Source organism: Pelobates fuscus, chromosome 2 (assembly GCF_036172605.1).
Source record: "Pelobates fuscus isolate aPelFus1 chromosome 2, aPelFus1.pri, whole genome shotgun sequence".
In the NCBI taxonomy this organism is placed as follows: Eukaryota; Metazoa; Chordata; class Amphibia; order Anura; family Pelobatidae; genus Pelobates; species Pelobates fuscus.
In genome coordinates this window covers 428,737,473-428,750,709 of record NC_086318.1, presented here as the reverse complement: position 1 = coordinate 428,750,709, position 13,237 = coordinate 428,737,473, and positions in this window count along the sequence as shown.

Here is a 13,237-nt window from a genome sequence, read left to right as displayed (position 1 = left end):
TGGTTCTGCAGTAACAAGTTCCACTTCACTTTCCAAACAAGAGGTCTTTGCAAAGAAATTTGTCATCTGCAGTTGCTGTGCATCTTCTGATGTTGCAGCTTTTTCTGTAGGCTTCATTTTTCTCTGAAGTACCAAAGAAAGATGTTTGCATTTTAGTACGTTATTACTTTTGTAGTGGCATGGTCTCCAAAAAGATTATTTAATTTTTTTATTTTTCTTAAAGCAATGCACCCCTTCTTGTTAGTAACCATGATGTGTATCTTTACAGATGCACACAGGTTTACACAAAGGTTTGCCTCTTGGCTTTTGCCCATTAACTTTCTAAGACGCCGAAGTAGATTAAAAACCGCAAAATCAGTGAATCAACCTGCATGTGTCACATATATGGGACTTCTGGACAACAGCAGTATGTTACTGTGCATTATGCAAGAACACTTAATGACAGTAATAGTATTAATAGTAATGGCAGTAATAGTATTAATAGTAATGACAGTATTAATAGTAATGGCAGTAATGGCAGTAATAGTAATAATAGTAAAAAAAAAAAAAAAAAGAAAAGTATTATATTAACAGACTTACCTAGATATTAGGGATGTGCATGGGGAAAAAATTTGGTTCGGTTCGGCATTCCGAAATTCGGGACTTCGGCACTTAGAAAATTACTTAGTATTAGTACATTCTGCCCCTACTCGCTATACCGCGAGTAGGGGCATGTCAATTAAACAGTGAGCAGTCTCTGAATGTCCGAATTGGCCGAAATTCGTCTGAATTAACATTCGGAACAAAACTAATTGCACATGTCTACTAGATATCGCTGTTCTACCACTGCTTTTGAAATCGCTGATTTACACTGCTTCAAAAGTCAATGTTCTACCACTCCTTGACGCAAGTTCCTAGACGACCGCGCACTCTCAATGACGCGATTGCGCATGTGCGCCGCAAGTTACGTCACGCGGAGCCGTGTCTTAAAGCCTCGACACAGATCTTCACAGAGAGCATCGGCAGGCCAAAAATCAAGAGAACAGCGGGCATGCAGTGGGTTCGGGCACCTTTGAAAATGGGCTAGCAAATACCCAAGTGCCAGGACCAAATTCCTGATCGCCATGGCGACCTGGCGCCTGGGATTTGTCGAGGCCTGATGTAGAGGATCTTGTGTATGTAGGAGATCCACAGTGTGTATAAGGAATGTAGTGTGTGTGTGTGTGTGTGTGTGTGTAAATGGTGCAATGTGTATCAAGGATGTAGTGTCTGTAGGTGATCTAGTGCATGCAGGGGTGCAGTGTATGTAGGTGGCCTCAATGCATCGAGTTGTTTTGGCAGCATTAGTGGTACCTACACAATATTAGGCCGGTGGTTTGTTGTGTCTGATCACTGAATGCTCACCTTGGTGCAGTCTTGCAATTTGTGCAGGGCTGATGTTCTGACTACAAATCTTGGGCATCACTGGGCCATGATGATTATTAGGAGTTGCCAGTTGGCTCTTTCGGTCCATTAAGAAAACACTTGCCACTGTTCTCATCCACAAGGGGGACACTGGCCAAGCTGCATGTAACTCCTACCAGGGCCGCCATCAGGGGGTGACAACCATGATGGTTGTCACAGGCCTGGGGGGCCTGGCCGCCCGGGCCCCATGTGGAGCGGCAAAACTGCCGCAGGTGCATCTGCACCGGGGCCCATCAGGTGGCCCAAGCATTTAGGGCCACCCGATGGGCCCTATATCTTCAGGGTGCCCGGTCAGCGCTGTGGCCGGGTGATTTCGTGACTGGGCCCCTTTAAAAAAAGGAGAGAGTGGAGGAGAGCGGAGGGAGAGCAGAGGAGAGGAAAAAGAGGAGAGAGGAGAGGCATCCGCTCACTCCCATCATCCCCAGCCGCCCTCCTGCAACTTAAAGGTAAGAGGAGGGTGGCTGATAAATTAGGTGTGTGTATGTCAGTGTGTATGCCTGTATGTCAGTGTGTATGTCTGTATGTCTGTGTGTGTGTATGTCTATGTCTGTCTCTATGTCTGTCAGTGTGTGTGTATGTGCGTGTGTTTATGTCTGTGTGAATGTCTGTGTGTGTGTGTATCTGTGTGTGTGTGTGTCTGTGTGTCTGTGCCTGTGTGTCTGTGTGTGTCAGTATGTCAGTGTGTGTGTCTGTGTGTATGTCAGTGTGTGTGTATGTTAGTGTGTATGTCTGTCAGTGTGTATGTCTGTGTGAGTATGTGTGTGTGTGTTTGTATCTGTATCTGTGTGTGTGTATGTATGTGTATGTATGCCGTTATGTATTTATGTGTATGTATGTATGTCTGTATGTTAGTTTGTATGTATGTATGTTTGTCAGTATATATGTATGTGTGTGTGTCAGTGTATGTATGTACGTCAGTGTGTGTGTCTGTATATCTGTGTGTGTGTCTATCTGTATCTGTGTATGTGTCTATATGTGTGTGTGTCTGTTAGTATGTGTGTATCTTTCTGTTTGTGTGTATTCCTGTGGGCGGGATTTGGAGGTGGGCACACGGGGGCCCAGACCTTGAGCTGTGTTAGGGGCCCCACAATTTCTGATGGCAGCCCTGACTCCTACTAATCTGGGGCAGCGTCAGATTAGTAAGAATTACATAGCTGGTTGGCCTATGACTGCTTTGTGGATGATTTCAGTACCAAGCTGATAAACTGATCCAAAATGGAAGGAATGTGCAAGCTGGCACTACAAATCCTTCTCATCTGCATGTCCCAGAGCTGCCCAAGATTTGTAGGAGTTACAGTCCTGGTCGGCATCTGTCCCCGTTGTGGATGAGATCTGTAGCAAGCTGATCCATAGGGGACAGCTGTTGACTGTCATTGTAACTCCCACCACAGAGACATATATGTGCCTGTTTGAGCATGAGGTTTATTCAATTACCTAACAAAAAAAATGTACATTTTACAACGGTGTTTCAGAATAAATAAACTTGTCCACCAGAAATACATTGCATGCACTCCTGAACAAATAATATATAAATAAAACACATAATTAAAAAACATATTATTATTGAATAAATACATATTTTTTTGCTTACCTTTGTGCAGTGAGCGGTCCTGGTTATATTCCTGGTGGTCTTGTGGGCCTGACAGGACCCTTCCTTCTCAGTGTGAGTGCTGCAATGGGAACCCGACAATAGCAGTATGACTGCCTGACACTTTCAGGGTTAATTTACTGAACTGAGAATTCAAAGTTTAGGGCTGAACTGAAAGCATAGCGGATTTAGAGAATTGTTACAGTTTGACATTAAATTTGAAATTCACTTTCTGTTCTTTAGTGAGTAACCCTGAATCACATAGTATTGGGACCATAAGGAGAGAAGAAACGCTGTTTGCACCTATCAGAGGTGCAGACTCCATTACGCTATTTTTTGGAATAAAAAATGCACCCACATATTTTAACTAGAAATTTAGATGAAAAAAAAAAAGGTTTATACTCTAATCCACCGTTAGTTTCTCTCTCTTTCTCCAACTTTAGGTTTCCCGGTCCATATGTCTCCTGTTTCCCTTGTTTGTCTTGCATCCCCTCTTTATGTTTCTTGTATTGCTTGTGTATCTTGCTCTTCCACCCGTTTAATTTACCCCCATTGCATATACTACTTCCTGTTGCAGACCACATGACATGCGCACAGTCGTTATTCGGCAGGTGCGATGTTTACCCCAACACCCCAATAACTTACAGACACCGTATTTCTGTTGGAATATAAAAGTCCACAGCTTTATTTATTATTATAAACAAGGTAACAAATTGGGGTCATTGCCACATAATATAAATTTACCCCCATCCCCCCCGTACATAAATTACCCCCGGCAATGACCCCGACCAATAACAATACATAACATTATAAATAACAAATAACACATAACACATGGCCTACCAAAGAGGCCCCATATCCATAACTTTTTTAACTGTAGGGGTGTACCGAGACCCCCCTACACCACCTGGTTCGGAGCCACCGATGAGCTCGAACCCACAAACCATTTAACACTCCGGTCTAATCCAGCCTAACTTTAGCCTAACCACTTGATACTCCTCCTACCTTCCAATTACCCAAGCCCTATCCCGCCATAGCAAGAGACTTGATCCCTTAATGTCTCGAGCGACCCCCACCACACATAAATAGGGCTTTAGCAATTCCTTCCTGGAAACCTAAATTCAATAAATCACACCCAACCTCAGACAGGTGCACTCCATCCCGTCGAAAGTAACCGGGCAACATACCCTCCAGTTCTACATGCCTCACCGGGACCCCCCCTATCCTCCGAATAAAAACTGCCATGGCCTTATTAACTTTACCTCGGCAACGTGCCACAGCCGCCGGGTCCCTGGCATGCCTCCAGTTCAACCGCGGCACCATCTCAGACCACACTACCACCACGCCAGGGACCAGCTCCCGCACCCTATCTATGTCCCTCTTCATCCTCCTGATCAACACCTTTTGGGGAACCAAACCTAAATCATTGCCCCCACCGTGAATTAAAAGTATGTCCGGGGCAGACCCCCTTGATATCTTCCTAAAAATCTCCCCATTTATGCTCTGCCAGCTGAAACCCCGAAAACCAAACCACCGAAGGTCCACTGTGTCCAGAAGAAAACCCAGTTGTGTGCCTTGTCTCCGAACTGCGGCCCTCTTCTCCGCCCAGTAGACAAACGAGTGACCCACCAGCCGAGCGACCAAGCCTGAAAAGAAACAAATTCAGTTATCCGGCAGAGCACCTGTTTCCCACAACCACACCATTCCATTCACACCAACCTATCCGGCCTCACATATGCGCGGAACCGGATGGATTCCCATCTCCCAATCCGCTTTATCCGTTCCTCTCCTAGCCCGAGACGCGCCGCCTCAGTCGCAGCCCCAATGCGGAAGGAGTGTGTACAAAATTGCCCGGGCTGCAAGCCCAATTTCGTTAAACCCATGCGAAAGACCCACAAGAACTGAAAGCGCGACAGCGCTCGCCCATCCTCGTGTATCAGGAAGCAACCACCGACCTTTGGGCGGATCTGCAAAAACCTGTCCCCACATAACACCGGACACACCGTGGACCCCGGTAACGAGGACAAGACAATTTTCTTACCTTTTCCGAAGACGTTTGTCTTCGAGCGCCGGAGCCAAATCACGACCTTGTCTTGTTCGACCACCACATCCTCGAACCGGAGACCCGTCGTCCCTGTCCTATTGGCGCTTACCAATTCTCCAATTCGAAACGCCCCAAAGAAAGCCCATACGAAAGCCGCGGAAAACAAAGTTACCTCAAATGCTGATATGCACAAGTCATTCAACAACCCCACCAGCCCTTGAAGGGTGGCAAAGGACACGGGCCTCCTCGCATCCACCGACCTCCTGCCTTTCTTGAATCCCCGCAAGGTTTATTTCACCAAGAAGTGTTTTGTCAAGTCCTCCCACCCGTTAAACTTGAACAGGAAAGCCAGGGCAGACATGTAGCGCTCAACCCTAGAAGGGGACGACCCACCTGCCACCAACCTGCAAAGAAGCCACAACAGCGTATCCAACCTACCGGCTGCGGAGTCACCCACTCTAGCCTGTGCCATCATCTCCTCCCATTCACTCCAAACCTTTGTATAAGCGGCCCAAGTCCCCGGTGCTAACGAGCTCCTTATATATCGCCCAAGCACGATGTCCCGAGCCGCCACATCTCTTCTGGGCACGCCTGCCCATTCGCTTGTGCGTCCGGCGCCGCTTCCCGAAACCGCTCCCACTGCGAACGAGACAGAGCTTCAGCGACCACATTCAGCAGACCCGGCACGTGCCGAGCTCTGAAGACAATATTCCAAGACATACACAAGAGCACTAGCCGCCGTAACAACCTTACCACGGGAAGGGACGACGCCGAGAGACTATTAATTACTTGTACCACCGCCATGTTATCAGAGTGGAAGATAACTTTTTTGTCCTTGAGCTCCCTGCCCCAGAGCGATAAAGCTACCACTACCGGAAAAAGCTCCAAGAAGGCCAGGTTCCTAATCAAGGGGCTCTCCGACCAAGCTTTAGGCCAAACCTCGGCACACCACTTGCCCCCAAGGTATGCCCCGAAGCCAACGCTCCCCAAGGCGTCCGTAAACAGCCCAGCATCACCTGATGCTGTTGTCGCATCCCTAAAAAACACCCGCCCGTTAAATTTAGTGAGGAAACGGTCCCAAATGTCCAAGTCCTCTCTCATGCCCACAGACACCCTGATGTAGTGACTCGGCAGCCGAACACCGCAGGTAGCCCTTGCTAGCAGTCTACAAAAAACCCTCCCCATGGGGATCACCTTACAAGCGAAGTTAAGGCTTCCCAGCAGGGACTGCAGTCCCCTCAGGGTAACCTTCCTAGTGCCCTTTACTGCGCTCACTTGCTGGCGGAGCACCCTCAATTTCTCCTCCGGCAGCCTACATTCCCCCATGACCGAGTCAATTTCCAGCCCCCAAAAAACTCAGGCACTCGGTCGGACCCACCGTCTTATCCTCAGCCAAAGGAATCCCAAACTGTTGCGCTACCCTTTGAAAAACTCGTAGTATCTGGGCGCATCTGTCGGACCCCGCCGGGCCCACACACAGGAAGTCGTCCAGGTAATGGACCACTGTACCCCCGCCCGTTTCCCTACGTACTACCCATTCCAAAAACGTGCTAAACTTTTCAAAATACGCACATGAAATGGAGCAACCCATGGGTAGGCATAAGTCCACGAAAAATTTACCCTCGAAAAAACACCCTAACAGGTGGTGACAGTCCGGATGGATAGGAAGGAGCCGCAATGCTGCTTCCACATCCACTTTCGCCATCAAAGCCCCTCGCCCTGCTCTCCGCACCAACTCGACTGCATGGTCGAATGATGCATACGATACGGAGCACAGGGCCTCGTCAATGTCATCATTTACTGACGCCCCTTTCGGGTATGATAAATGATGGATCAACCGGAACTTGCCTGCTTCCTTCTTGGGGACTACCCCCAGCGGGGACACCCTCAAGTCAGACAACGGCGGAACCGCGTACGGCCCTGCCATTCTACCCAGCTGCACCTCCTTCAGCAACTTGTCCCGCACAACCTCTGGGTGTTCCCCCACCGATTTGAGATTATTACATAACCTCCCCACGTCCCTACCCTGAAACGGTATGGTAAAACCCTCCATAAAACCCCGCCATAAAAAATCTGCGTCCTTTTGGTTAACGTACTGTTTTAGCCACGGTAGCATCTCGCCTATTTTCACCGGGGTTGCCCCCTGCGGCAGCGGAGGGGGCCGTTGCTCCACTGGCTCCCACTCCTGGTGCAGACTTACCTCGTTTGAAACACCGACTGACTCCATGGGCCCCTCCACAACCGGAGCATTCGTGCTTAAACCTGCACGACGTTCCCCATTTGCATTGGCCCTCATTAAAGAGCCAACAGAAGCCTTTCTTTTGCCCGGCCAATGCAGGTCCCCCAGGGGCCGCACCAGCCGTCCCGTGAAAGGGCGCCACCTTCTGCGCCATCATGAGCCGCATCCAGAGGGGGAGGTCCATTTGATCCCACCGCATACTGGGATTCGCCGCTAACCTTTGGCGGAATTGCTCATCGTACCTCCACCAGGCGACCCCTCCGTGAGTCCGGTACGCGTCCCCAATCCTGTCTAGATAGCAAAACAGTTGGGAGCATTTATCCGGGGACTTTTCCCCTATCACACTGGCCAGGATACAAAAAGCCCTTAGCCAGTTCCCAAATGTTTTGGGAATCTTCCGATACCTACGTTTTTTTCTCCTCCTCTTCCTTCTTCGCGTCCTTCTTGTCCTCCTCCTTCATGTCCAAAAACTCCTCCAACGGGAGGAGGGAAAAAACCTCCACAAACTCACCCTTCCAAATCTTTTCCTTTACTTCCAATTTTAAATGACATCCTAAGGGGCCCGAGAAAGACACATGCACGTTTTGCCGCGCAGCGTCGGTAATTTCGCCCCCTACACCTGCCTTCTCCCCCGACTCCTTACTAGCTTCAGACACAGATAAACCCACCTCGCTATCCTGTGTTGGACCCTCGGCACTACCCGACGACCCTTGACCCTTCTCACACGTCCACACTCTCCCAAACTGAGGTGAAGATACTTCCCCACCCGCCCATGAGTCTAAGAAAGATTTTAAACAATTCAACAGTGTTCCTGCGTGTGGTGCAACAGTTGACTCACCGCCCAAGCCCGAGGCCGCGGAAGGCCATGGGTTCGTCTCCCTTCCGTCCGCCATGCCTGGCTCCGGAGCATCCAATAGGCGCCGACTCCTGTCAGCCTGGCCCTGCCTCAGGACCGCGGGTGGAGGGCTGCGTGAGCTGCAAGGAGAACAACACCTGGGTAGTGTGTCCACATGATCACATACCCGCCCCACCTCCTTACGCTCCTGCCTGTAGTTCCGCACCTTGTCCCGTCCCACTGCCTGGCCCTCCCGGCCGTATGCGCTGCGCCGCTGACCTGGCGAGCTCCTGCCTGATGACCCAGACGCGCTGCGCCGTTGCCTCCTTCTCCGTTCCCCCGAAACTGATCTCCATCTACTATGCCTGCTTGTGGACCGGCTCCTCTCTCTGCCCTTCCGCCCGCCTCCTGTCACGCCTGGCACTGACGCCGCGCTGTTCCCTGCTGAGATGCGGCCTATGGTTGTGTGTAAGATCCAGCTGCCCCTGGGAGCCGCCCCTGGGGCCCTCCCGCTCTCTCCTAACCCTCCATGCCCTGGGCTGACTCCTGGGAGCTATCCCTACGCGCTGCATCTGGCCCCCTTTGGGCCGCCGTGTGTATTGGGGATTACACCTGCCGTTCCTGGCGCCCCAGGTCCCCCAAAGCCGTGGGCCCTGCCTGCCCCAAGGTACCTGGCTGGGTGGACCCGCCGTCTGTGTCCCCAGGGCTGCACCTGGCCCCACTATAGGCCGCCCCCGATGTGTCCCCGTGTCCAGAGGCTCCCCCTGCCATCAGGGGGACCGCCCGGTCTCTAGAGGCCTCCACTCTGCCCGCTGCCCGGCCCCAGCGCCATTCCCTGACTCACCGGGCCGCATCCTCTCACTGCTCCCTCCATCCGATCCGCTCTGGGTCCTGGCTCCTGCCGCAACCGTCCTGCCAGCCGCCTTCTGGCGGGGCGTGCACCGCGTGGCAGGCCGCGGCCTGGCTGCTGCTCGCGCCCGACCGGCACCGCGTCGAACAGACGGTGCCGGCCGCGGTTCCTCCACTCCGCTGGGGCCCGCAACCTCATCCAGGGCCCCAACAGCCTCCGCCCCCAGTTGCTCATGAAGCCAGGCCAGTCCTCTATCCCGCACAGCAGCTCTCACTCCCTCCAGGATCTCCTCCAGCGATGCCATGACCTGAAAGAGAAAAGAAAAAACCAACACAGACCTGCCAAACAATTACCAGGTAAGTGTCAGTTCTGTTAAAATGTCCCTTACTCATAAAATGGCTGCTTAATATACTCCTATCTTCCAACCCCCATTTACAGATAACCACGCCCCTTTAACTGGTTACTCCCCTGCCTACTCCTGGCTCTGTCAAGGCCCACTCCCCTGACAGCGCTGTTCCATGGGCTTCAGTAGAGGTTCTTCTGTATCATCTACTCGGTCTGACAGAAAACTGTTTGTGAGTAGTTTCCTGTCAGAACGGGTGGAGGATGAAGAAGATCCCCTACCATGGTTCATGAGGTCATGCTACATGGATTTACTGCACAGAGCTCCTCCCTGCCACCGATCACCGGGACGCTGCGCTGGGTGACCTTCAGAATACGTGACGCAGACTTTTTTAAACCCAACATTTTGTGGTAAAAACGGCGTCCTATATTCGTACCATATAGTAATAGTTATATATTGAAAAAGAATTAAAGAGACACCATAGTATCCAGAGTCACTATAGCTTAATGTCTGCAAATGGCTCTGTCACACTGTAAATGCTGATTTTTCAGAGATGGTGGCTAGTAACACCTCTAATGGCAGTCACTCAAATAGCCACTAGAGGTGATTCCTACTCCAGTGCTGGACAGTGTGCAGCACTGGCGTTCAGCATCCCACGCTCTGAATGAAGATGCTGATCGTTCCCAATAAGATTGATTGGAGAGTTATTTTTCAATGCATCTCTACGAGGAGATGCTGATTAGTGCAGCGACAAGCCCTATGGGAAAGCATTAGATTGGCTGAGATCATCAAGATTGATGACTCCAGCCATGGAAGTGAGGCCAGCCTGCCTGCCGAATGCGGTGCTGCATGGGAACCTTTTCTAAACAGTCTGAGGAAGACCGGGGACCTAAATATATAAACAGTGTAGTGCCAGAAATACACGTTTGTATTCCTGACATTATAGTGTTCCCTTTTGCAGTTTTGCGAGAGGTACTGCTACCTGGCTTGGTCCACACAAACCGGCAGAACTGCAGGTCCTGGTCACAACTGCAACCATGGTAGGTCCTCTAGAAGCACAAAAATGTCTATTTCTGTGCGCTTTTTTGCGAGGCAGTAATAAATTAATAAAATTAAGAAAAGATAGATTGGAGAGTTATTTTTCATATTTTCATTTTCTTTGTACTACAAACATTACATTGTAGCCTATATGTATATATTCCAAGGAACTTGGCACTTTTTCTTAAGGGTAACTGTTGCGGGTGGGCCGGGCCCGGTGACCCCGGTATGTACGCCACTGCATAAGGCAGCTAGTTTAAACTGGTCTGGCAATATGCTGGGACAATGCCCTGCTAGGAACCAATGGGACAGGAAAAATGGGGAGGGGGAGAGGCACAGACAAGAAATACATGTAACATACCCTGCACCAATAATGGGCACAGGGTGAGCAAAATACATCGGGAATCTGGAGACCCACACATAATTGGTTCTGTAAATGAACGGGGGGTGTACGGACAGCTGAACATAAAATAATATAAAAAGGGCCAATCTGTTACACTGCTCCCCCTTAACCACAAGCCGACATACACAGTCTGATCCCCAACGGGTCGGCTTGGGGATGTCTGGGGAGTACTCACGGATCACTTTTCCAATTCAGTTTGTCGTGATAACCCGTCAGCATTGCCCGGGGTGGTAGTGAATTGTAAAATCGTATGGTTGTAACGCCAAGCTCCAGCGTAACAACCAGGCAATGTCCCCTGCCACACGGTTTAGCCATACTATTGGGTTGTGATCCATGAGTAACGTGAACTGCACTCCGTAAAAGTAGAGTTGAAGCTTCTTTAGGCCCCACACCACAGCCAGGCAATCCTTCTCTTTGGCGGTGTAGCTCACTTCCCTGGGTAGAAGCTTCCAACTCAAGTAAGCTATGGAATGTTCACCGCCATCTTCTTCAACTTGGCTCAGTACCACTCCCAATCCAAACATTGAAGCATCTGTGTAAACAAGACATATTTTAGATGGATTGGGAGCAGCCAATAACAGGACTATTAATAAGGGCCTGCTTGAGCTGTTGGAATGCCTGCTCACACTCTGGGGCCCAGACTACTTGGCGGGGAAGGTTCTTTTTGGTGAGGTCAGTGAGGGTTTTGGCCATGGTACTATAATTTTGGACAAATTTCCGGTAAAAGCCCGCCAGTCCCTTGGAAGGCTAACACCTGAGTTTTGGTGTGGGGGGTTGGCCACTGGGCTACTGCCTCTACTTTAGCAGGCTCAGGCTTTTGCTTCCCACAACCCACCCGGTGTCCTAGGTATTGTACCTCTGCCATCCCAATATGGCACTTGCTGGGTTTTAGGGTTAGGCCAGCCTCTCTGATGTGGTCTATCACGGCACTTATGTGTCTCAGATGCTCTTCCCAAGTTTCACTATAAATAGCGATGTCATCCAACTATGCACATGCATAATTTTGGAAGCCATCGAGCAACCGGTCCACCATATGTTGGAACGTGGCTGGGGCGTTTTTCTTCCCGAATGGCATAACCTTAACTCGGGAATGGCATCTGGAGCTAAGGGAATTTGCCAATAGCCCTTACATAAGTTGATGGTTGTGAGGTATTGACCTCTGGCCATCCTATCTAAGAGCTTGTCTATCCTGGGCATAGGGTATGCGTCAGAGACTGTTTTATCATTAAGTCTCCGGTAATCTACACAAAAGCGGGTCGTGCCATCCCGCTTTGGTACCAAAAGTACCGGAGAGGCCCAAGGGATGACCCCTATGACACCTAAGTGGAGCATTTCCTGAATTTCCTGTCTCATGTGCTTGTCAGGATATTTATATCGGCAGACATTTTGTGCTATGATAAAAATTAAAAGTGTATATTGCCTGAATCACTCAGAACAGAGCAGACTCCATTTTGGATTTCAAGCTAACAAAGACACAAATTTCTATCCTCTTTGTAACTAAACACTAACCTGAACTAAGGAATGCTTTGTATAAACAAACCAAGTGATACAATGAGTCTAACAGAGAAGGGGATGGAATATTCTTCTTAATGTTAGCTTCACACAAGAAAGCCAGACACCAGTGACCAGATAAGACTTAGTAATTCATTTTACTTTCTAAATTTTACAAGATTCCCATTGTAAGTAAAAGTTGAAATTAAGTTTAAACTGTCAATTTTAGAAATTACAGCAGGAATTGGAGACACACTGTCTCAAGAAAATTCAAAGAAACTCTTTGAACTGACAAGTAACCTTAAATTATAATAGCCATATAGATAAGCCAAAATTACGTCAAAATCGTCATCAGGAAAAGTTAACTGTTTCCTGGATAGTAAAGTTTAGTTAGGCGATACTGCCCTCTATGGACCAAATACCTAAATTGCTATATGCATGGTGACCCCACCTTCGATTTCCTATTGGCTTATCAAGTAAAGACGAACAGAAAATCTGGCCCTTTAAAACTCAGGATCACAGGCTAAGTGAGGAAAAAGAAGAGAGTAAGCAAAAGAGTGAGCAGTCTGGGGCAAAGCAGTCGAAAGCAGGCTGAGCAGTGAGAGCAGTCGGAGTTGAAATGAGTTGGAGTTTGGGTTTCAGATTCGGCCATGCAGAGAAATCCATGACAGATATCCACTCCAGGGCACTCAGAATTTCTTACACACCAATCACACATCCATTCAGTTCCTGAAACTACCTACTCATCTGATGAGAATGTCTACTCAACTGGTAATTATACTGGTTTCATTTAATTAATCTAAATTAATTAAAAATGTTCTAATAGCATGATATATGACTGGATAAATCACGGTCAGATTTCGATATTTAGAAATCTTAGTTAACCAAGGAATATATAGTTAAGCATTCCATTCTGCAGGTGGAAAAGAGTAATTATATATTAGCGTGATTACATCACATGTT